The sequence below is a fragment of the Lissotriton vulgaris genome, chromosome 5 (genome assembly GCF_964263255.1).
Source record: "Lissotriton vulgaris chromosome 5, aLisVul1.2, whole genome shotgun sequence".
In the NCBI taxonomy this organism is placed as follows: domain Eukaryota; kingdom Metazoa; phylum Chordata; class Amphibia; order Caudata; family Salamandridae; genus Lissotriton; species Lissotriton vulgaris.
Genome location: NC_141693.1, coordinates 1488458400 through 1488481698, shown reverse-complemented (window position 1 = coordinate 1488481698; position 23299 = coordinate 1488458400). Strand labels below are relative to the sequence as shown.

The window sequence follows — 23299 nt, the reverse complement described above, 5'->3', positions numbered from 1 at the left end:
TCACTCAATTATGGGGCCTGCCCAGATTTACAATTCGTTGTTTAGTTGGATCATGTTTAGGTACAGTCAGGGCTTTAAGTAGGGAAAAAAACTAGGGGAGCTCTAAAAGGAGAGTGGCAAATTTCGTAAAGGGGTGTGGCCTATCCGAGTAGGGGCATGGTCTAAATCAAGATAACTAGCATTGTGTGCTTAAGAAAATCATGAAGTTGCATCCAGCATAGGATAATAAAATAGGCAAAAAAGTATATTTATTAAGTATAAGCCATAAAATACTAAACACTTTAAAAAAAACATGTAAAAATTATTTACATTACTTACAAATCTATTGCAGGTTTTCCCAAAACCCTTGAAGATATTCACTGTGTCTATTTTGCTGGGGTTTCTCACAACAATTTTCTTCAGCAGACCTTCTACCTTTAGCCAGCCAACTCTTTACATACAGCTTTGCGTCAAATGTTTCAAATGGAGGACCATTGAGTTTTACCCATAAGCATGAAGAAATGGTCTCTACAAGAAGAGAGGCCCTTGTTGGACTAGCAATTAAGTTCATTGTGCTGAAACATCTCTCGCAATCCGCATTACTTGCTGGCAGGGTTTCCATGCAAACTACTAACTTTTTTAATGCTTCAGGGTTTTTTTTTCCACCGAAATCTTTGAAAAGTCTAAAAGCTTGGATAGTATCTCTTGCTGGCAGCTGAAACTCTGAACAGTTTCTGGATCTCTGTTCACCATAAATAATGCATTCATCACCAGAAGGCAAGTTGCCTGCATCTAGCACACTGAAGCTGGCTATAAGTTCTTTCTCAGAATCCGGGGCACATCGTTTATTGATATTTACAGACAGACTTTGGTTAAACTGATTTGGATTAAGGGCAACAGAGTTACTTCTACCATGGAAAAGAGGAACATTCTTGAATTTGCCCTAGTCAACTGCTCTCTGAGCCGCAGAAGCAAACTCCCCTGGTGAGTCCTTCAATGCTCTAAATTTACGTACTTGACTAACCAAAAGCCTGTGGGCATTAACAATTGTAATGTCCCTCCTCTGTAAGGGGAGTGATAAGTCTTTGAGCTCTTGAAGTGCATCACACATTACCCCCAAATCTCTGATAAAAGAATAGGATGTAAGCTTCTTCAAGAGACCTTCATGCTTACTCCAATCTCTTATGGGTCTGGATGGATCTTTAGAAGCATTCTCAAAATGTTTGCACAAGGCAGGGAAGCAGTTCCAAACAGCTATCACAGATTTGTAACTGGATGCTTCCCATCTAGTATCGAACATTTTCCCTATCTTCTGAAGCTATACACATAGCTCGCTAGCGGTCAGATTTAGCTCTCTCTGGTTCTTTGGTGACATGTTGTATGTGGCATACAACGAGTCCATGAAAATCTTGAAGTGATTGACCCTGGCAACCTTATCTAATCTATCTCCCACATCAAGTTCTAGTCTGCGAGCCAAACAGTGCCATGTCAGTACAAGATTTGGAAATTCTGATTTCAGCAATGCTACTACTCCTCCTTTTTTACCAAACATTACTGCTGCTCCATCTGAACATACTGCAATCAAGATATCATGTAGCAGTCTTTTTGTGAGTCCAACTTTTTCGAAGTAGCTTAGGAGAGCTGTCTTTATGCCAAGGAAATTTGTTTCTGCCAGCTCCAGCAGTCCGAAATAGATTGTCACTGGTGTACTTTCATTTCCAAAAATGCCACGGAGGTAGATGATTAAGGTAGAATCATGGCTAATAGAAGTGCTTTCATCAATTCATATTGTGATCTTTGGTTTGTGTTGTCTGATATAACAGACCAATCTTTGTTGCATTTCCAGTGCAATGTGTTTTATTATTTCAGTTGCAGTCACATTGCTGTGCAAAACACGGCCCATTGCACTGCCATTCTTTGCCTGAAGGCGAATTAGATCAGGGTGGTCAGTGAAAGGGCGATCTTTTTTTGCCAAGTAGTAGGCAGTGTCAAATACCCTGCATGTGCTCTCTATATGTGTACTGTCACCACCAATGTATGTCCCTGCTGAGCTGTAAGAATGTCTTCAGCTGCCAAGTGACCAGCGCTCACCTTCTGCTTCTTAATCTTCTTCCTGAGCTGTTTCTGCCTGGAAGCTTTCCGTCACCGGAAGGACCAACCTCGCCATCTGCCCACTCTTTACTTATGCGCATGCCCTGGGTGTTATTGTGCACTGAAAGACGTATTGATTGAGCCTGTTTGCAGGAAGAACATCCAATATTGCCTGACTTAAGATACAACCATTTATATTCCTCTTGAAAGTAATACCACTGTTTAGTGTTCCAGCAGTCAGGGATTTTGACGGTTTCTTTCTCTGGCACACGTTGAAGTCTTTGTAAAGGTGGACTGTCCTTGGCAGACTCTTGCTGAGTTTTACTAGCCTCATCACTAGTTGGTTGCACTGGACAAGACTCCCCTGTAACACACTGGTGCTTCAGTGAGGGTAGGAAGTCATTCATTGAAGACTGCATAGACTTGAGCTTCAGAGCAGAAGCAGATAAGCCACTAGTAGCCATGGTAACATGCAGAACTTCCTTCTTTAAGGCTGGACTGGTATATCTGAAAAGAAAATCTTCCTCTGCTGATTTTGGTTTCTAGGTGATAAAGCCTTGCGTCAAGCAACGAGAATATTAAGCCTGTTATCTGCAACAAAAATTGAATAGTTTACTCCAGTGATCAACAATGTTTAATTGAAGTGCCATTTGGCAGGCAGATGTTACTCTTCATTTTGTGCTGTTCCTGAAAGGATCTCTCATTGTGCAGTGGAACAAGAATAGACTTCTACTTCGCTTCATAGAATATTAGCAAAAAATAAATATGGATAAATACAGACAAAAAAATGATTCGAATGGTGGCTTTTACACCACATATTCTTGTTAAGAGAAAGTGCCAATTCAAGACTGGAGCAAACTTAACAACTTAACTCTAGTTGGCGAGGTAAGCACCTTTGTCCAAATAGGGACCCTTACTTCTAGTCAGGGTAATGGGGTACACACTGTAGATAACCCCTGCTCACAGTGGCGTAACAATAATTGAGGGGGGCCCCCTGCCGGGTACGTGGAGGGCCCCCCTCCGGACTCTTTTAGGAGCTCTCAGGCTGAAGTGCAGTGCAGAGGGGGCCCCCTTGAGCTTGAGGGCCCCCCGCACTGCAGGGGATGCGTGGGCCTGTTTACGCCCCTGCCTGCTCACCCCCTTGGTAGCTTGGCATGAGCAGACAGGCTTACCCCCAAGGCAATGTGTAAAGTATTTGTACCAACACTCCCAGCAACATAGCGCAACACCACAAATGGAGACTACGCCAAGTATTTATAAAAATATAAATTACTTTATATAGGTCAGGCAGATCAAAAAGTCATAAAAAGCACATACACAATCACTCTTGTTTTAGAAAATATTCTCTTGAAAAATGTTCACTTGGGTAATGTTCTCTTAAAAATCTTCACTTGGGTAATGTTCTCTTAAAAATGCTAACTTGGATAATGTTCTCTTAAAAATGCTCACTTGGATAATAATGTTCCCTTAAACCGGGTGAGCCCTTCGGCTTGGAGGACTCCTGCTCCTAGCGTGTGGAACGTTATTTCAAAACTAATGGGACTGAGATGTTTTTCAAAAATGCCTCAGCTGCACTCGAGGAGTCACAGAATCACCCAAAGTAACGTTTTCCCATATATCACAACTGTAATACACCTTCTTATTACACTACAATGGATTAGTTGGGGCAACTAATGTGTAACTAGAGATGGAGTCAGCAGAACATACTTAGGTCTCATCAGAGAGGTATAGCTTGGTTCCTATGACAATTGAGCGTGGTATCCACAACTGGGCGTAGCCGCTGCATTTAGGGAGTCAGCGGCAACAACCAACAAGGTGATGGGAATAATTCTAACATGAATTGCTGTCAAGTTTCGAACTCATTAATCCACTGAAAGCCCGCGCCATCCCACAATCTCTGCACTAATGCACAGGATGGAAAGTGCCAACAGGTGCAAAGGATGGATAGTGCCAACAGGCCCAGAAATCAGGTGAGAAAGACAATCCCTCTGTCTTTAGAGAACCAGGGAATGGGAGCATCCCCTGTCTTGGTGTTACAAGGGGAGGAACGCTGACTGGCTGTAGGATTGAGGGCATGTGCTGTATAGATAATACTGGGCATATAACAAGGAATAGATTCCTTATGAAACAACCCGTACTGGCTTCAGCAGTGAGTGGTACAACAGTGAGCCGGGGGCTTGCCAGGAATCTGACTGAAGGACATGGCGCACTACTGCAAACACACTTGTAAGACCCACCAAACTAAGGGGCAGATTTATGTTAACTGGCGCATCCCGAGGGATGCGCCAGTTAACATGCGGCACAGTGCGCCACAGCTACGCCACCCATGGTGCGCCACATTTATGATGCGGCGCACCATGGGGCAAAAACGGCACAGATGCGTCACGCATCTGTGCCGGAAATGTGGCGCATTGCTGGAGTTGCGTCGCAAGCGCGACGCAGCTCCAGCAATGCTCTTTGGGGGGCCTATTCTTTCAATGCTGCCTCAAGCCTTACGCCTGCTTCAAGCAGGCGCAGGGTTTTGACGCAGCATTGCCCTGAAAGTGACTGAGTGAAATCTCATAGATTTCACTCAGCCACTTTCAGGAGGCGTTCCTGCGCAGGAACGCCCCCACCTGCGCAGGAACGCCTCCTCATGGCGCAGTGCTGTACAACGTGACGCATCTCCTAGATGCGTCACGTTGTAAATAGTGCGCAGGGATGCGCCACGTTTCCGTGCTGTTGCGTCACGCAACGGCGGCGTTAACGTGGCGCAAGCCCTTCATAAATCTGCCCCAATGTAGGCTAGAAGCAGCACTACAAAGGGGCATGGCAGGAGAGGTGCTAACGGTGACCCAAGAAATAGAGAGGGTGACAATGAGCAACTGCGAGGGCTGCCAACCAGATGAGAACTGAATTATAAACTGGAAAGCGAGGGCAGCTATTGGGCTAAAGCCCAGAAGAAGTCTTGCATATGGATCTCCCCCAAGTGGTGTAAAAAAGGCCCCCCGCAGCCCCCACGATGCGGGGCTCCCCAAGCTCCTGAGTGTGTTCTGAGGGGGCCCCCTCCAGGTACTTTGCAGAGGGGCCCCCTTAAGTTTTGTTATGCCACTGACACGTAAGTAGCAACAGGGCGACCTGTAAAGAGAAGGCAGGCTCGCCGATAGCGCATGTGATCATAATCCCCCCCCCTGTGCAAACTCCAGTTACCAGTTACCTTAGGATGTAAAGGGGGCTCTGCGGTCCACGCTGATCTACGGTGAAGCCACTTTCACCGGTGGGACACGCCTCAGGTTCAGGCAGCTCCTTTCCTCGATGACGAGCGCGAGAGAACCCCAGTTGCTAGGGGATGCCTTGCGCCTCTCCAGACACAACGCAGCTCCACCTGACGAACCTCGGCGTTGCTGGGGGAAATCCTTGTTGCTGTGACCAATCCGAGCGCAGCTCGGAAATGACGATCCCGGGCCGGTGGTGGTGAATACTGGCAGGGTGTCAAGGCTCCTTCTCAGAGCGGCGAACTCGGCCTCGGGCACACAACACAGCTCGAGGGGCGGCAGTGGAGTCAATGCGCACACAGCGCTTGGGGGCAAAGCAGGCGCTCCAAAGTTCCTCAGCGGAGCGTTAATCCACACACATAGAGAACGAGGGACTCGATCCTGGAGCAGATCATGTTTGAGGCAGAGCAGGCGTCACAACCATGCGCCCCAGCTGTGTGCCAATGAGCACACCGAGACAGATTTCACAGGGGGGCAGCTTCACGAAGGCACAGCATAGAGACCCACACAGTGGCTGGAAGGGTGGGTGCTGGAGAACTTTAGTATTCCTGAGTTCCCAGCTCTTATCAGGCCCTTGGAAATAGGCAGGCTTCAGTGGGGCAAAGCACACAGCACAGCTCCTCTTCAAGTTAGGGGGACACAGCACACAGCAGACAGCCCCTTCCTCGGCAATCACAGCAACTGTAGGTCAACTCCCTGACACTCAGCATGGATTCCTTCTTGATCACAAAGTTTCCTAATCTATTTTTACTGGGGCTCCAGTCCTACTTTTATACCCCAAAAGTCTTGTGTGAGGGGTCCTGGACCCAATCTAAACCAGTTCTGGGTACACTCTGCCAGTGCACCTCTTCTTCCTTTGTGAGTGTGGGCCAGGGCCACCACACACACCACAGGAGGTGGAGCCAACATTGTGGCAGGCAGGCACAGTCCTATTGAGACCCAGGTGCTACTCCTCCCACCACTCTACATGCAGATGGATCTATTCAGCCTTGTGCTGACTCAGCCAGCCTCCTGGAGCTGCCCCCAGCCCGTCACTCACAAACCAGACAGTCAATACACAACCAGGCAGAGGCACACAGAAAGGTTGAACAGGAAAATAGAAGGGTAAAGGTGCCTTCAAGGGAATTTGTTTAGAAAGTGTTTGATGATTCAAAATGATTAAAAACAACATATAAACAACAGACACAAAGGTGTATTCAAAAAATATAATTTTATCAAAAAGTCATTTGGAAAGATAAATTCATATACAGATAAGTGAAAATACTTAGGACTGTGGGTAAATGTAAATGTGGGATTCTTGTAAAGCGCACTGTTACTCTAACCGAGTGTCCTGGCGCTGTAGACCGCTGGGGAACCCGTCCTGGTTTTCCCTGTGAGATGGTCCCTTTCTGGGTATCTCCAGGGTGAAACCAGGCATCCCCGGCGTCTGTGGGGGGCCGTTGTAGAGATGAAGCAAGCTTAATGCCCAGAGTTACTGAGTGTGTTCCCTGGTTAGAGTTGGCACTGAGGCGAGAATTATCGAGTCCGCTGACCCCTGGTCCACGACCCTGCCGCGTCGGGAATTGAACCCTGGTCCTGGGCCATTCTCTGCTTACAGGTCTGCCGCCTCTAACCAGTGAGCCACACCTCCACACACAAATAAATTAATAAGTGACTCAACAGAACCTAAGAACACCTATCCCGAATCAAAATGAATAAAACAAGACAGGGATAAGATGAAAGGTCCTTTCATCTTATCCCTGTCTTATTTTATTAATTATATTTTTTTAATACACCTTTGTGTTTGTTGTTTATATGTTGTTTATATGTTTTGACCTAATAGAGGCTTCATATCTAATCAAAAGTTACTTTGCTCAATTGATTGTTGATAAGGTATATTAATTTATCCTTTTAAATCATTTTGAATCATCAAACACTTTCTAAACAAATTCCCTTGAAGGCACCTTTACTCTTCTACTTAATTACTCAAGCCCTCAAGGGTATTTTGGGTTGCTCACTTTTTGTTGAACAGGAAAATAGCCACTTTCTAAAAGTGCTATTTCCAAACTTAGAATTTAAAAACCATCTTCACTGAAGGATGTGTTATTTAATTCTGAGTTCAGAGATACCATATTCCATATGTCTATCTTGCCGTTATGGGAAGATATGCAGGTAAACATGTCACACAGCATTCCCCACGTTATCCTATGAGCAAATAGCCTTTCAATAGTGAAAAACGAAATTGGCAATATTTCACCATCAAGACATGTTACCCACACTAGTAACACCAAACAAAAACAGGGACGTCTGCTCCCCCTACCTTTGACCTTGCGGCCCGAAAATAGAGCCCCCTACAGCCCCCTTTCGAGGACCCCCCAAAAACTGGGGGGGCTCAGCCCCCCCACAATCCCCCCCCCCCCTAAAGCCCTGGGTACAGTCTAGTGGTGGTGTTTGCTCACCACAGTGAATTGGCCTCCTAGTTAAGGTCCTTAGGTTTTTTTTTTTATAAAAACCTGCTACCTATTATAAGCTCTCCCTCGATATGTTTAAAGAATGGGTGGAAGGCAAAGACAGAGTGTAAGACCTTTTTTAGGTCCTGAGGCAGTACGTGGTTACTAGGCAAAAGGATACTATTGTTTATCATTGGTGTTTCTGTTTTCAGGTCTATTTCATTCCATTTGGATTGTGGAGTTATTCATTTTGTAAAGTTGTCTCTTCATAAATGAGTTTGGCGAGCAGTCAAAGCTTATTCTAGGGGCTGATAAATGGGCTACATCTCAAATGCAATATAACACAGTAATCAGACTCAATAGGCTCAGTATCCAGAACTGTCTGCAAAGCTCAGCACTTATCCAGACTCCAAGCAAATGGACTGATAGTCAATGGCAGTCACAAGCAATACGTAGTTCAAAGGTTGACTGGTCAACCAATCACAATGGACAGCGTTTTCGAGTACATCTGTATGGAGTGGAAGAGGTTAGATTTAAAGGCTGACTTGGGCTTTTCCTGTGTGTGCCAGTTGGCCAACACCACACATTTGCAAAACAACTGGATAAGAGAAAGGGAAATCACAGAGTTTCTACCAGCGCCTGGTCACTGGTGACAGACTAAACCCTCTATTGAAAACCGACCTTTAGTTCTTTCACTCTGAACTTTTCAAGAAGGGTCAAATCACAGGCTTCTACTGCACACATCATGCATCTTCAGCCTTACATATGGTTCCAGCCATGCCCATAGAGCTCCAACGATTAACACAATGTGGACACATAGCCTGGGTAGGGAATGGACATTCTTCTCACAACTATGCAAAGAGACAGTGTGGGTGTCCTTCAATTCAGAAACTCTGTAACACTACTAAGAACCAAAGCAATTGCTAGCCTACTGCAGGAAGGTGAGGGCAGATTGTGTCAATAAGACCTTTTTATCACCGAAGTCCTGCATCTAAACATTACAATTGAGACATAACTGATCATTATGTGCGCCTGTTTAGCACTTGACCATCAGGGTAGTGAAGTTGAGCTGTTCCAGACTTACTCAAGGAGGTGGGGTTGGGTTAGAGACTCAACAAATCAATTAATACAGGTTAATAACTTGATATCCAGCCAGTGCGTAGTCTTTGCAAAAGAAATACATCTTTACTAAATCACAATGTAAAACTGTATATCACATATCAGAAGGCAGCAATTTATACAGGGTATTCTTCTAACACTATGCTAGGTTTACTAGGAACACAGCCGAGGCTGGGCATTTGGAACAACCTTTACTGATACCCTTCATGCAAACAGTCCTGCATAGTCTCTTAGTTTTGTCTTTTGGGAGGGGAGAAGTTGGACCACAGTTCTTGGGGGTTAACCTGTTGAGGCCAACTCTTATGATTATTTCCTCCCTATACTTATGGGCTTCATTCCCTTTCCGTTCATTGTTCTCCAAGGGTGCCCGTTTTTAGGTCTTGCCTAGCGATGCAGCGCATGCGCCTTCACCTTGGCGAGACCTATTGTTTTCAGTTTGGTGGGCGGAGGGGGACAGGATATGTGCACGCTTTCAAGACAGGACTTGTGCACGCGTACGTCTGTCTAACATCTTAGCTGAAGACACAGTAGATATGCGAGTCCATCTTAAATAAGATGTGCACGCGTTTGGCTCTGCTCGGTTGCTTCCTCTCTCCGCACGCAGGACAAAACATGCACGCGCTCTGCTATAACATATGGATGTGCTCTGCCTACCTCTACTTCCTCACAAAGATCTCCTCGGCATTTTCAAAAACACAGTCTGTGTATACCCACGATAATTACTGGGGGCATACTCCTGCATTTAGAAAAAAAGGGGCTCTCACAATGCAGTCTTATTTGATAACAAAGCCCACCCTTCTTTCAGAGCACTAGGTCAGCAGAGTTCCTCTAGAGCCTAATAACCAGGTCAGCAGAGCTGCTCTAGCACCAGAGAACTGGGTCAGCAGAGCTGCTGTAGAGCCAGACAAACCAGGTGTGCAGAGCTGCTTTAGAGGGAGAGAACCAGGTCAGCAGAGCCGCTTAAGAGCCAGAGAACGAGGTCAGCAGAGCTGCTTTAGAGAGAGAGGGAGAACCAGGTAAGCAGAGCTGCTGTGGAGCCAGAGAACCAGGTCAGCAGAGCTGCTTTAAAACCTGAGAACCAGGTCAGCAGAGCTGCTCTAAAGCCAGAGAACCAGGACAGCAGAGCTGCAATAAAGCATAAGAACCAGGTCAGCAGAGCTGCTCTAGAGCCAGAGAACCAGGTCAGCAGACCTGCTGTAGAGCAAGAGAAACCAGGTCAGCAGAGCTGCTTTAAAGAGAGAGAACCAGGTCAGCAGAGCTCCTTTAGAGCCAGAGAACCAGGTCAGCAGAGCTGCTTTAGAGCCATAGAACCCGGCCAGCAGAGCTGCTCTAGAGGCAGAGAACCAGGTCAGCAGGGCTGCTTTAGAGGGAGAGAATCAGGTCAGCAGAGCTGCTCTAGAGCCAGAGAACCAGTTCAACAGAGGTGCTGTAGAGGCAGAGAAACCAGGTCAGTAGAGCTGCTTTAGAGCCAGAGAACCAGGTCAGCAGAGCTGCTTTAGAGCCAGAGAACCAGGACAGCAGTGCTACTTTAGAGCCAGAGAACCCGGTCAGCAGAGCTGTTTTAGAGCCAGAGAACCAGGTCAGCAGAGCTGCTTTAGAGCCAGAGAACCAGGCTAGCAGATCTGCTTTAGAGCCAGAGAACGAGGCCAGCAGAGCTGCTTTAGAGCAAGAGAACCAGGTCAGCAGAGCTGCTCTAGAGCCAGAGAACCAGGTCAACAGAGGTGCTGTAGAGGCAGAGAAACCAGGTCAGTAGAGCTGCTTAAGAGCCAGAGAACCAGGTCAGCAGAGCTGCTTTAGAGCCAGAGAACCAGGACAGCAGTGCTGCTTTAGAGCCAGAGAACCCGGTCAGCAGAGCTGTTTTAGAGCCAGAGAACCAGGTCAGCAGAGCTGCTTTAGAGCCAGAGAACCAGGTCAGCAGAGCTGTTTTAGAGCCAGAGAACCAGGTCAGCAGAGCTGCTTTAGAGCCAGAGAACCAGGACAACAGTGCTGCTCTAGAGCCAGAGAACCAGGTCAACAGAGGTGCTGTAGAGGCAGAGAAACCAGGTCAGTAGAGCTGCTTTAGAGCCGGAGAACCAGGTCAGCAGAGCTGCTTTAGAGCCAGAGAACCAGGACAGCAGTGCTGCTTTAGAGCCAGAGAACCCGGTCAGCAGAGCTGTTTTAGAGCCAGAGAACCAGGTCAGCAGAGCTGCTTTAGAGCCAGAGAACCAGGTCAGCAGAGCTACTTTAGAGCCAGAGAACCAGGACAACAGTGCTGCTTTAGAGCCAGAGAACCAGGTCAGCAGAGCTGCTCTAGACGCTAAGAACCAGGACAGCAGAGTTGCTCTAGAGGCAGGGAACCAGGTAAGCAGAGCTGCTGTAGAGCCAGAGAAACCAGGTCAGTAGAGCTGCTTTAGAGGGAGAGAACCAGGTCAGCAGAGCTGCTGTAGAGTCAGAGAAACCAGGTCAGCAGAGCTCCTTTAGAGTTAGAGGACCAGGCCAGCATATCTGCTTTAGAGCCAGAGAACCAGGCCAGCAGAGCTGCTTTAGAGCAAGAGAACCAGGTCAGCAGAGCTGCTCTACAGCCTAAGAACCAGGTCAGCAGAGCTGCTCTAGAGCCAGAGAACCAGATCAACAGAGGTGCTGTAGAGGCAGAGAAACCAGGTCAGCAGAGCTGCTTTAGAGCCAGAGAACCAGGACAGCAGTGCTGCTTTAGAGCCAGAGAACCAGGTCAGCAGAGCTGCTCTAGAGGCTAAGAACCAGGACAGCAGAGTTGCTCTAGAGGCAGGGAACCAGGTAAGCAGAGCTGCTGTAGAGCCAGAGAAACCAGGTCGGTAGAGCTCCTTTAGAGGGAGAGAACCAGCTCAGCAGAGCTGCTCTAGAGCCCAAGAACCAGGTCAGCAGAGCTGCTCTAGAGTCAGAAAACCAGGTCAGCAAAACTGCTGCAGAGCCAGAGAAACCAGGTCAGCAGAGCTGCTTTAGAGCCAGAGAACCCGGTCAGCAGAGCTGTTTTAGAGCCAGAGAAGCAGGTCAGCAGAGCTGCTTTAGAGCTAGAGAACCAGGTCAGCAGATCTGCTTTAGAGCCAGAGAATCAGGTCAGCAGAGCTGCTTTAGAGCCAGAGAACCTGGACAACAGTGCTGCTTTAGAGCCTGAGAACCAGGTCAGCAGAGCTGCTCTAGAGGCTAAGAACCAGGACAGCAGAATTGCTCTAGAGGCAGGGAACCAGGTAAGCAGAGCTGCTGTAGAGCCAGAGAAACCAGGTCAGTAGAGCTGCTTTAGAGGGAGAGAACCAGGTCAGCAAAGCTCCTTTAGATGGAGAGAACAAGGTCAGCAGACCTGCTTTAGAGCCAGGCAACCAGGTCAGACGAGCTGCTTTAGAGCCAGAGAACCAGGTTAGCAGAGCTGCTTTAGAGCCAGAGAACCAGGTCAGCAGAGCTGCTCTATAGCCTAAGAACCAGGTCAGCAGAGCGTCTCTAGAGCCAGAGAACCCGGTCAGCAGAGCTGCTGCAGAGCCAGAGAAACCAGGTCAGCAGAGCTGCTTTAGAGCCAGAGAACCCAGTCAGCAGAGCTGTTTTAGAGCCAGAGAAGCAGGTCAGCAGAGCTGCTTTAGAGCCAGAGAACCAGGTCAGCAGAGCTGCTTTAGAGCCAGAGAACCAGGGCAGCAGAGCTGCTTTCGAGCCATAGAACCAGGACAGCAGAGCTGATTTAGAGCAGAGAACCAGGTCAGCAGAGCTGCTCTAGAGGCAGACAGCCAGGTCAGCAGAGCTGCTGTAGAACCAGAGAAACCAGGTCAGCAGAGCTGCTTTAGAGGGAGAGAACCAGGTCAGCAGAGCTGCTTTAGAGCCAGAGAACCAGGTCAGCATAGCTTCTTTAGAGCCAGAGAACCAGGTCAGCAGAGCTGCTCTAGAGCCAGAGAACCAGGTCAGCAGAGCTGCTCTAGAGCCAGAGTACCAGGTCAGCAGAGCTGCTGTGGAGCCAGAGAAACCAGGTCAGCAGAGATGCATTAGAGGGAGAGGACCAGGTCAGCAGAGCTGCTTTAGAGCCCGAGAACCAGGTCAGCAGAGCTGCTTTTGAGCCAAAGAACCAGGTCAGCAGAGCTACTCTAGAGCTATAGAACAAGGTCAGCAGAGCTGCTTTAGAGCCATAGAACCAGGTCAGCAGAGCTGCTTTAGAGCCAGAGAACCAGGTCAGCAGACCTAGCTTAGAGCCAGAGAACCAGGTCAGCAGAGACGTTGTAGAGCCAGAGAACCAGATAAGCAGAGCTGCTCTAGAGCCTAAGAACAGGTCAGCAGAGCTGCTCTAGAGCCAGAGAACCAGGTCAGCAGAGCTGCCTCAGAGCCAGAGAACCAGGTCAGCAGAGCTGCTGTAGAGCCAGAGAAACCAGGTCAGCAGAGCTGCTTTAGAGGGAGAGAACCAGGTCAGCAGAGCTGCTTTAGAGCCAAAGAACCAGGTCAGCAGAGCCTTTGTAGAGCCAGAGAACCAGGTCAGCAGAGCTGCTCTAGAGCCAGAGAACCAAGTCAACAGAGCTGCTGTAGAGCCCGAGACCAGGTCAGCAGAGCTGCTTAAGAGCCAGAGAACCAGGTCAGCAGAGCTGTTGTAGAGCCATAGAATAAGGTCAGCAAAGTTGCTTTAGAGCCAGAGAAACAGGAAATTGTGGCTTTTCTACAGGCCTCGCGCGCCACCGCTGCTTCACTTTTTCGCACACAAAAAGTGAAGCACCGGCGGTGCAAGGGACTTGTAAATCATCCCCATTATGCCCATTTGAACACAATAAAACTTTTACGTAACTTTCACACCACGGAAATGGTGAAATAAAGCACCAGTTTCTAAAGTTATTGCTCTTTCCATAGTTACTGGTAACTCAAGTCTCCTGCCTGACGTTTACTACATTTATTGTAGTTTAAAACTTCAGGTATCAAAACGCAAAGTTGTATGAGCTATTAGTCTTACACTGGCTGAACAACTGCCTCCTACCATAGGACTGTTACGAGTGTCTACAAATCTAAGATTGTATTTTGGGAAGTAGATGATGCACCTCATGCCTGCAACATAAAACAAGCATTTGCAATGCAATAGGGCTGGCTAAAAGTTGGAGCTATTGGCGTTGCAAGTGATAGTGTTTGTTCGATTTTGTATTTTTTTGTTAAAAAATATTCCAGCAGTAGCATAAGGAAATAAAATCCACGTAGGCCACCAGTACCACCACCACTCACACCACCAGTACCACCCCCACCAGTAACAATACCACCAACCCTACCACCACCGCTGCAACCACCACAAGTACCATAACCATCACTACAATTGTTACTAGTACTACTCTGTGGTGATAGTAATAATAATAGTGGTAGTTATGGTACTGGTGGAAAATTACTATTATAAATTACGATACCTGTTAATTTTTTTAAAGGCATTGCCATTTACAATACTAATAGCTTTAAAACTCGCAGTTGAGAGACCTATTGCATTGTAAATGCTTGGTATGTGTATTGTAGCTAAGGTAACATGTCCATCATTTGGCACGAAGTGCTGTTCCAGGTGGTGTGCACTGCTTGATCCATGTAGTGGGTGGTTTCTGGTCTGTCCCTAGGCCAGCTTTCTCTTGTGTTCTTGGTCAGGCTTAATCAAAAACAAGCACCAATCCTGTGCCCACCCTTGAACATAACGGTTAGTACTGGCGTCTGGGTGCAGGCCCCTCTATAGATGTTTGTTTTCCTCTGAGATATGGTACTTGACTGCAGATTGCGATTCCTTTTCACTAGTGCCTCTATTCTTCTTGGTGCAGCTTTACTGTAGAAGTTGGGTGAAGTCGAATTGCACAGTACTCTCCAATTAAGTGGGCATTCAGTTTCTGTCCATGCCCCTGCTCTCACTCTTGCAGCATCATACCAGGCCTTCCTTGACTATGCTGCAATAGGTATCCTTGGCCTGTCTCATCTTCACTATTTCATAGATCTTTCTTTTCTGGGTGGTGCCTTCCTCGTGCAAGACCATCTCCAGTGCTCCTCCAGAGCGGATGGCCAGTGTTTGCCTCAAAGCAGGGTACAGGCATTCTTTCCTTGTAGTCTTCACTAGAGGTTCCCTGGTTCCTCATCCCAAATATCACAAGTGGAGTTGGCGTAGTTGACCTAACCAAGGAGGACAGGTTTTCACTTGGAGTGGTCCAGCCAAGTTCTTTGTTGCTAGCTGCTATTAGGCAGGTGGGGTAAGCTGAGAATCTCCAGTGAGATGAGACCCTAAAAAGTGTTCAAAAGAATTGGAGGCTTTCCCACTTAATTACCAGTTTACCCCATTCTTGTGACTAACAGGCCAGGAAAGGGAAGGGGGAACCTTTATCCTCAGAAGCCTTCTGTGTCTTCTCCTCTGCATACAACAGTCTAGCTCACTACAGGGGATCCCTTCCATGTCCTGGAGTATCCCTTCAATTTGTATCAGCTATCTGGGATCTCTCCAATACGCCAAATTGGCACCGAGTTGGATAGTAGAAACACAAAATGGGCTGTTGTAATGTTATGTGTCACACACGCCACATACATCCTCTACACACAGCAGTAATGTATATACATGCAACATCTATGTCCACATGAATGGGGAAAAGAATTGGTTGAAGGACCAAAGTTAAAATGGTGGGAGAGGCCAGTAGGCAAATCTCCTGGGCAAGGTTGGGTAAAAAGGCCGGTCTTGCCACTATAATCAGTATCACTGCCACCACTGCCAGTCTTCTACAGCCTGGTGAGCTGATGTTAGTCATGCTCAGTATACGGGGGAAGGGTGCACAAGGTGTGCCTCTCCAGACCGCACAGCGCCACTCTGGGTCTTTGTAGATAGACCACCTGAGCACATGTATGATTGTCACATGTGCTGAGGATCGGTCAAAAATGTACAGCTTCCTATGGTGAAAGGGTGCATGCTCTGCCGGTCCCTTACTCCACCATAGAACTTCGAGGGGGGCATACTCCACCCTAGAACTTCTTAACTGAACTCTGGCTGAAACAGATTTTGCTCTACACTACAGAAACACTGTTCCATCTTAACGAGATCAGATTGGCCTAGCAGTCCCAGATAGACCAGTTTGATTGATCAGGTCGTTGGCCAGTTGTGTGCTATGCATGGGCCAATTTGTGGTGTGGTGGGCTGGTTTTGTGGATGTGTGTGAGCTGTGTTGTGAGCATCTTTAATTAAAGACTAAGAGGAAGTAGCAAGCAGTACTCTGCAGGCTGTGGATGCTGTTATCTCATCAGTCGCTCTTTGTGAGTAGAAGAGTAGGGTTGTGTCAACGTTTTAATCTTTTGATAGAGAAGGAACATCATGCATTTCATTGCCTTTCTCTAATAGTGCTACTCACAATGCCCACAGCTAGCACAAACACCCGTGATTTCACACTCCTCAGACACCATCCACTGTCCACACACCCATAAAAAGCCTCGAGTTGTTTAATTTACAAATGTGGGCCACTTTTGTTTTTTACTGTCCAGTTCTTAAATGTGTGTTACGTTTATTTTAGCGCACAGGCCTATTTTCTGCCGCAATCTTAACCTGAACGGAGCTGTTGTTCCTTTTAATCTTTTGTGAAAGTGGGCCTCTCTGCAGGCTGAGTAATACTTAAGTGGGGACACTGGCCATAGCTGTCCATATGCATTTGTGGGGCCAGGGCTGGGGGTTGGAGTGTCTGCTTTACAGACTGCACTAGATAGCATGGCTTAGACAAACATATTATGACACGTGCTACTTAGCGAAGTACTCTTGAAGAGAGGGAGACACAGGCTTCACCCCAATGATAGAATGTGAGATGCCACCTGCGCCCACGTGTGCTCTGCGGATTGAATGTGAATTTCAGCGCCACAAGCTCAATTAGATCAAAACCACTCACAAAGTTGAGCCGTTTGCACAGCAATCTCCCTTGACTTTGCAAGGTGCAGATGGTGTGCCTTTCCCCTCATGTCGCATGCACTTGACATCTGCCATAGATTTAAGGCCCTCATGTTTGGCAAGCAAGAGAGATTATTGACAGAAGAGGGAAGAAAGACTACACTAAGCATGCTCTAGTGGAGCAGATACATTGAAGTCCCGTGCCGCTATTCTAGTCCCCTGGGCATCAGCAGAAGGGTTCATTGGGAAGCAGAGGTTTCACATGGCTACCTTTAAATAAAAAGTCAAAAACTGCACCTTGGTCCTAACATGTGAAAAGGACCAGCTGCATTACGTTAAACATGTGTTTTCAGAATATTATTTATTTTTCTTTTAATCATTTTGACTTTTTAATGCTATTTAAATGTGCTTTCTGGAAGCATGTTATAAAACCATTGGCACCTAATAAATAACGAAATAATTGCCAGCATTGAATACTTGTTTATTCTGGTCACAGCTACTAACTTCATCACTGTTACTACTCGTTGGAGGACGGAGGAGGGACAGGTGAGGAGGAGGGGCCGTGAAGAGTGAGGGATGAGGAATAACGGTTGAGGACTGAGGAAGGATGGATGAGGGCTCAGAAATGACATGTGGAATGGCGGGTGAAGAACGATGGATGAGAAATACTGACTGGAGTCTGAGGACTGATGAATGAGGGATGATGGATGAGGGCTGATGAAGAATGAGGGATGATGGATGATGGATGAGGACTGATGAATGAGGGATGATGGATGAGGGCTGATGAAGAATGAGGGATGATAGATGAGGACTGATGAATGAGGGATGATGGATGTGGGCTCAGAAATGATAGATCCGGAGAGATGGATGAGAAATAATGAATGATGGGCGAGGAATAATGAATGATGTATAACGAATGAGGGATGATGCCTGAGGAATGTTGAAAGAATGAGGGTGGAATAATGAAGGCAGCTGAGGGAAGATGTATGAACTAGGAGTACTTAGAAAAGATGGATGATAGAGGAGGGGTGGTAGATGATGGATAAAAGAGATGGAGGTCATAAAACAGATGCTATATCCGAGTACACCCCTGATGGCAAACACAGAGGCACCTGAATAAGGGTCTCCTTGTGATAAGAACTCAATGAAGCTGAGAGAGCGCAAACTGACCTAAATGTATGAGTACACCACACTTACACGTAGTAAGCACAAGTCATGAAGAGAAATGCCATGAGTGCTGATAGTATCTACATCTATATTCTGAAATGTGTAGTTAATATAGAGATTTAAGTAGAAATGGAACTAATGAAAAACTGTGTGAACTATATGACTTTAGTAGACGTGATTATTCCTGAATCCATGTTGTGTAGCTGCTAAAATGTAAGATGGCATACGGTTAAACGTAGAACGAGGTAGGCCTCAGGGCCAGAGCTAGAAGGGAGGGGGAAGGTGGTTCAATTTCACAACATGGATTGCACTAATGTTTTAGTAATAACGTTAATAGGCCATGATTTATAGATGTGTTTACCGAATAAATAGAATAAGAGTACTAACATGCTAATAATTAAAGAAGAAGTTGAATGCTATAATCATTATGAGAAATGTTGTAGGGCTGGAATGTTTTAAATGTTGATTTACACATACTGGTCTGGGCCGGGAAATGTTGCAAACTTTGTTGGAAGTCTATGAGAATTGGGATTTTGGCTGCAGATGTCTGTCTGCAAGAGAAAAGGGGGTATCCAATTATAAATGAAATAAATAGAGGTTTGTTCGGGAGACGGCCCAGACATGGAGGAGGGTTCCGGAATGTTTTGAGGGGTATCAGCGGGCCGGAGAAGAGTCTGAGAAGCAAGGTCGACTCTAACCACAAGGCCTCATCATGGAAAAAGCCAGAAGCTACACCACGTGAGCGGCGTCTCACGAGGGGCGTCCCAAATGTTGTTGTGTTCTTTGTATTAGGGACAGCACCCCTGGGTGGAGTTAGAGCAGAAGCCTGAGGACCCTTTAGAGAGCGGATGGGTAGGCAGAGAGGGGTCATGACTGGAGAACTATAGGTTTTCACCAAGAGATTGAGAGTGGGTGACTTCCCTTGGGGGTCATTCACTGCTGACACCTTTTGTTAGGTTGAGACCTGGTTAAGTAGGGATACCATCTAGAGCAGGGTAGGGACAGCCTAACTTGTGTTTTCCCTCCAACTTAAATGACGGAGAGATCGCAGTATGTGTCAATGCTGATAGCTTTATTATTCTTAGAACTCGTGCTTGTAGTTTCCGTTGCTCGTCTGAGGGCTTTCAGAGAGCACATGTATGTAGTTGGGCCCGTGTATTTTGTGAATCTCATCTTGAGATGCCTGTACCTACAACTTATCTTAACCTTATAATAAACCTTTGAAAGCTAGAAGTTGTTTGTGATCTTTTGGAGCAGAGTCCTTTATTGGGTGAACTAACTTGGTAAGAGATGCACTTTCTTCCCTCAATGACAGGCAATAAAGGTTCAGTCGACCAGATCGGGGTTTTAGATCAATAGTGATAAGGTATCGATCAAAATCTCGCCCTTCCAGTTGGTAGCTATAGAGGATGGTTGCCTTCTTGAGGAAGGTGATCTAGGCCAGGTTAGATTACCCCAAGGCCCCTAGAGATCGATGATCGGAAGAACCGCCCGCCGAAGAAGGTCCGGATGACGTGAGACAGAAAAGCAGCAGTATCGGTCGAGAGTGAGTATAAAGGGTCATGCGTGCTAGATTGCGGTGTTTTGTGTTGTATCTATGTTGTAATGTCTGGCGGAGTTGAATGACTGTAGAGAGACTGTGGAACAGGTTGTGAGCGCGCACAACCGGTGGAAATCTTAAGTTCAAGGAGAGCTTAAGTGGTTCGGGTGTGCCGGACACCCAGAGTAATTGTCAACTAGTGTGAAGGGGGGTCATGAGGTACCATTGATCACCCGAAGGACCGAGATAGGGGGAACGTAAGAGTGAGTGCGTGAGTAACGGACGCTGGACGGAAGTTACTGTGTGTGTAAAGAACCTATCAGAGAGACGATAGACATCTCGTCAGTTGTGTTGACAATTACAGATAGACTGTGGACGTACAGTCGAGGGAAGTGACCGCTTGGTCGGAAGTAGTCATTTTTCAGAGTATGAATGGGACGCATGCATGACCGCGAGGAGAGCTGAGAAAGGAGGGGTGCTGCTGCGAAGCGGAGACTAGTGACGTCAGAAAGTGCCGCGCTGGGATTGGCCGGCCGGTGAAAGACCGCGCTGCGATAGACCAGCTAGCAAAGCCGCGCTAGGATTGGTGGATTGTCATCAGGAAGTAAACAGAGTATTCAAGCTGGAAATCGTGCGCGTAATTATGAAGTGTTTTAAATGGTTAAGAGCGCTGTTTAGGAAAGAGCGGCGGGGATCGTATGAAGGGGAAGAAGCCCCGCCGGAGGGTACGCCGGCTCGTTATATGGGGACACATGTTGGGCTGCATACGATTCTGTGGATCTCAGAGTGGAGTAAGATTACAGACGGAAATGAGGAACTGACGTTCCCGAAGTACGGGACGTTCAGATTAGAGGTGTTACACAGATTAAAAGCAATTATGACCGCAACGAGACCCTTGCCTAGACCGACCCAGTTTGAAGCCCTTAATGCATGGATTAGGGCAGCGCACGAAAAGAACATGAACAGACGACAAGAAAAGGTGAAACGTTTGGTAAGGGCAGTACAGGATGCCAAGTGGGATGCGGATGCTAAAAGATGGAGGGTGCATAACTTGGAAGTAAATAAATTGTATCCGGTGTTAGAGATGCCCGGGAACAAAAGCCCCCTAGAAGAAGACGACGAGAGTGAGACAGAGGACAGCCTGATAAACAGATTATTGACAGACAGGCCACCCCCGTATAACAGAGCAGGGGGAGATGTCGAGAATAGTGAGAAAGGGGGGGGCAATGCAGGAGAGCATGGGCCGCTTCCCGGTCCCGATTGGGATCCCGCTGCAAAGAAAGAACTGTCCCAGCCTAGCCAGGTGCAGCAGGTAGTCGGGAGGTTTGTGGTGCAAAGGGCGCCAGAGACGGAGTGTGCCACATCCTACGCATTACCCGACGCACTACAGGTACCTGTTACCATAGGTCCTATAGTATCGATATATGACCCAGAGAGGGCTAGAGGGGAGGAACGGGTACGGAGGGACAGAGAAAGAGCAGAGATGGCAAGGAGGAATGATACGATCAACTCCCCAAGTCAGTTGCCGATACCAAGAGAGTGGAGCACCCCAGTACACACAGCAGGAGATCCGGGGGGCCATAGATGGCCAGAGGATATGAGGGGATCAGGACGGAAATCCTTTCAGGAGTTAAACGAGTACATGAAGAAGTGGGATGAGGCAGTTGAGGCTCACAAGAGCATCATAGCTGCGGAAGCTGCAAGGGAAAGTCAGGACAGCAGAGCCCGGACTCACTGCGGGGCTGAAGAGAGCAGTCCGGAGTGGGACGGGAGGGAGAAGGACAGTAGGGGAGTCACCCATTGGGCCCGGAATGGAGGTAGATCAGACCTGGAAAATGGGGGCCCAGAGAGCAGGGGGGTGTCTCGCCCAATACGTAGTGAAGAAGACAGGAGGACACGGGAGTACAGAAATAGCTTTAAGTGTATCCACTGTGTGCCCGGCAACCGAGAACAGAATGAGAGTTGCGAGAGGTCGCACCACAGTCCCTGTGATGACGGACATGAGCGCAGTCCAGGGAATATGGGGAACCAGGAAGGATCGTATCAGATACTGAGTGATACTAGGCCGAGAGTGAATGGAGACCGAAGGGAGAATAGCAGAGAGTCCTACTGTGAAAAGAGAGGAGAGAATGGACAAAGTAAGATAGGGGGTAACAGGCCCGTGTTCCATCACCTTCCAAGATCGGATGGCCGAGCATGGGACCTGGAGAGATGGGAGCAAGAGAGAACACTCCCCAACTCTCCCGAACCCAAACGTAGGGCCCGGAGTTGGGATGGGAGAGAAACCTGTGAACCTCCCTCGAAGGAGTTATTGCGAGCAGAGATAAAAGCCAAAAGACTCGATGTCTCCAGCTTAAGGTCAGATCTGGATGACATGGTAGACGGTACCCTGCCCTTAGAAAGAATGGAAATGTATGAGCAGGATGAAATTCTGTTCATGGCAAAGGACATAACTCGGAAGGCGAGAGCAATCCATGAGAAATTAGTAGAACTAGCAGGCAAATATATGGTGGACCTGTCAAGGACCAAAGCATTACAGGGTAACCACAGGCTACATTACTCAGATCGAGACCTAGATGAGAGGAGAACGATCGGATTGAAAACGCACATACGGGAGCTGATCACTGGAATAAGGACATGGAGGGCACTGGATAAGTGGGAAGAGAGGTGGTCCAAGAAAGGGACCGTCAGGAGAAGCACACTTGGTATGACACCAGGAAGACAGCAGGGAGTAGAGGCATACCCTTTGAGGGAAGTCGCAAATGGGACCTATGTCCACGTCCCTTGGAGTAGGGGAGATTTAGCTGCTTTTACCACCTCCTTCCCCAAACTGCGGGAAAACCCAGTGGAGTGGTACAAGCAAGTTGAGAGATTCGTAAAAATCTCAAAGGTCCTATGGATAGATTTGAACACGCTGTTTGACATTGTAGTGCCAGGAGATTTGTGGACCGCATGCAAGGTTAGCGCTGAGTGGCCCACCACAGAGCCCGAGAGAGATGCTAAGACCAATGGGCCGTCCGAGAGTGTGATGGCAAAATTCGAGAGAGTAATGACCTGGCTGAAAGATAAAGTGCCAATGCAAGACATAGATTGGGTCAAAATTGACCGAACAAGACAGGAACCCAAAGAGACGGTTCACGAATACTATGAGAGGTTGCTGAAGGCGTTTAAACAGTATAGCGGTCTGGATGTAATGGATCCAAAGGACATAGGGCAATTTGTGTCCAAGTTCGTCTTGGGCCTGAGACCGGATATTAGTTTAATGATACAGCAACACTTGATTTGTTGGCAAAACAAACCCCTAGACGAAATACTGAGGTATGCCAGGTACTGCTGTGATGAGATAGACTCCAAGGCAAAGAAACTAAAGGAGAAACTGATGGTGGTACAGATGCAGGCAGCAGGGAAGGGGGGACAACAGCAACAGCAACCAGGAACAGGTACTGGAGGAAAGAAACAGTACAGTCAGAACAAGGGCAATGAGGAGAACTCCACCTTTAGACCCAGGATAGATATAGCTGCCTTAAAGAAAACAACTAGGTGCCACCAGTGTAACGAGGTGGGGCATTGGAAACGCGAGTGTCCCTATAATGTTGAGATAGGAGACCAAGAGGTAGAGGAGGAAGAGACCCCGAGTGCGCCTACAAGAGGGGTAACGCAATACCAGGGAAAGGTGCTCAATGGGGGGGGGCCACCTCCCCGAGCTCAGTTCCCGCAGCCACCCAGAGTAGGGACTATGGGTAAGACCTATAGACAGATGCCACTGTTTGTCGGGGAGAGGAATGCTATTATGTGGACCCACTAACTGGACAGAGAGTGGAAAGGGAAGACTGCACCCTCGGGGCAGTTTTAGAAGTAGACCAAAGGGGACCCTATG

General features: G+C 47.6%; 1 pseudogene; it reads right to left on the bottom strand.

The window, feature by feature from the left end:
- Positions 1–322: 322 nt before the first annotated feature.
- LOC147712807 (E3 SUMO-protein ligase KIAA1586-like) lies at positions 323–2534 on the bottom strand (annotated as a pseudogene).
- Between the last annotated feature and the right edge of the window lie 20765 nt (positions 2535–23299).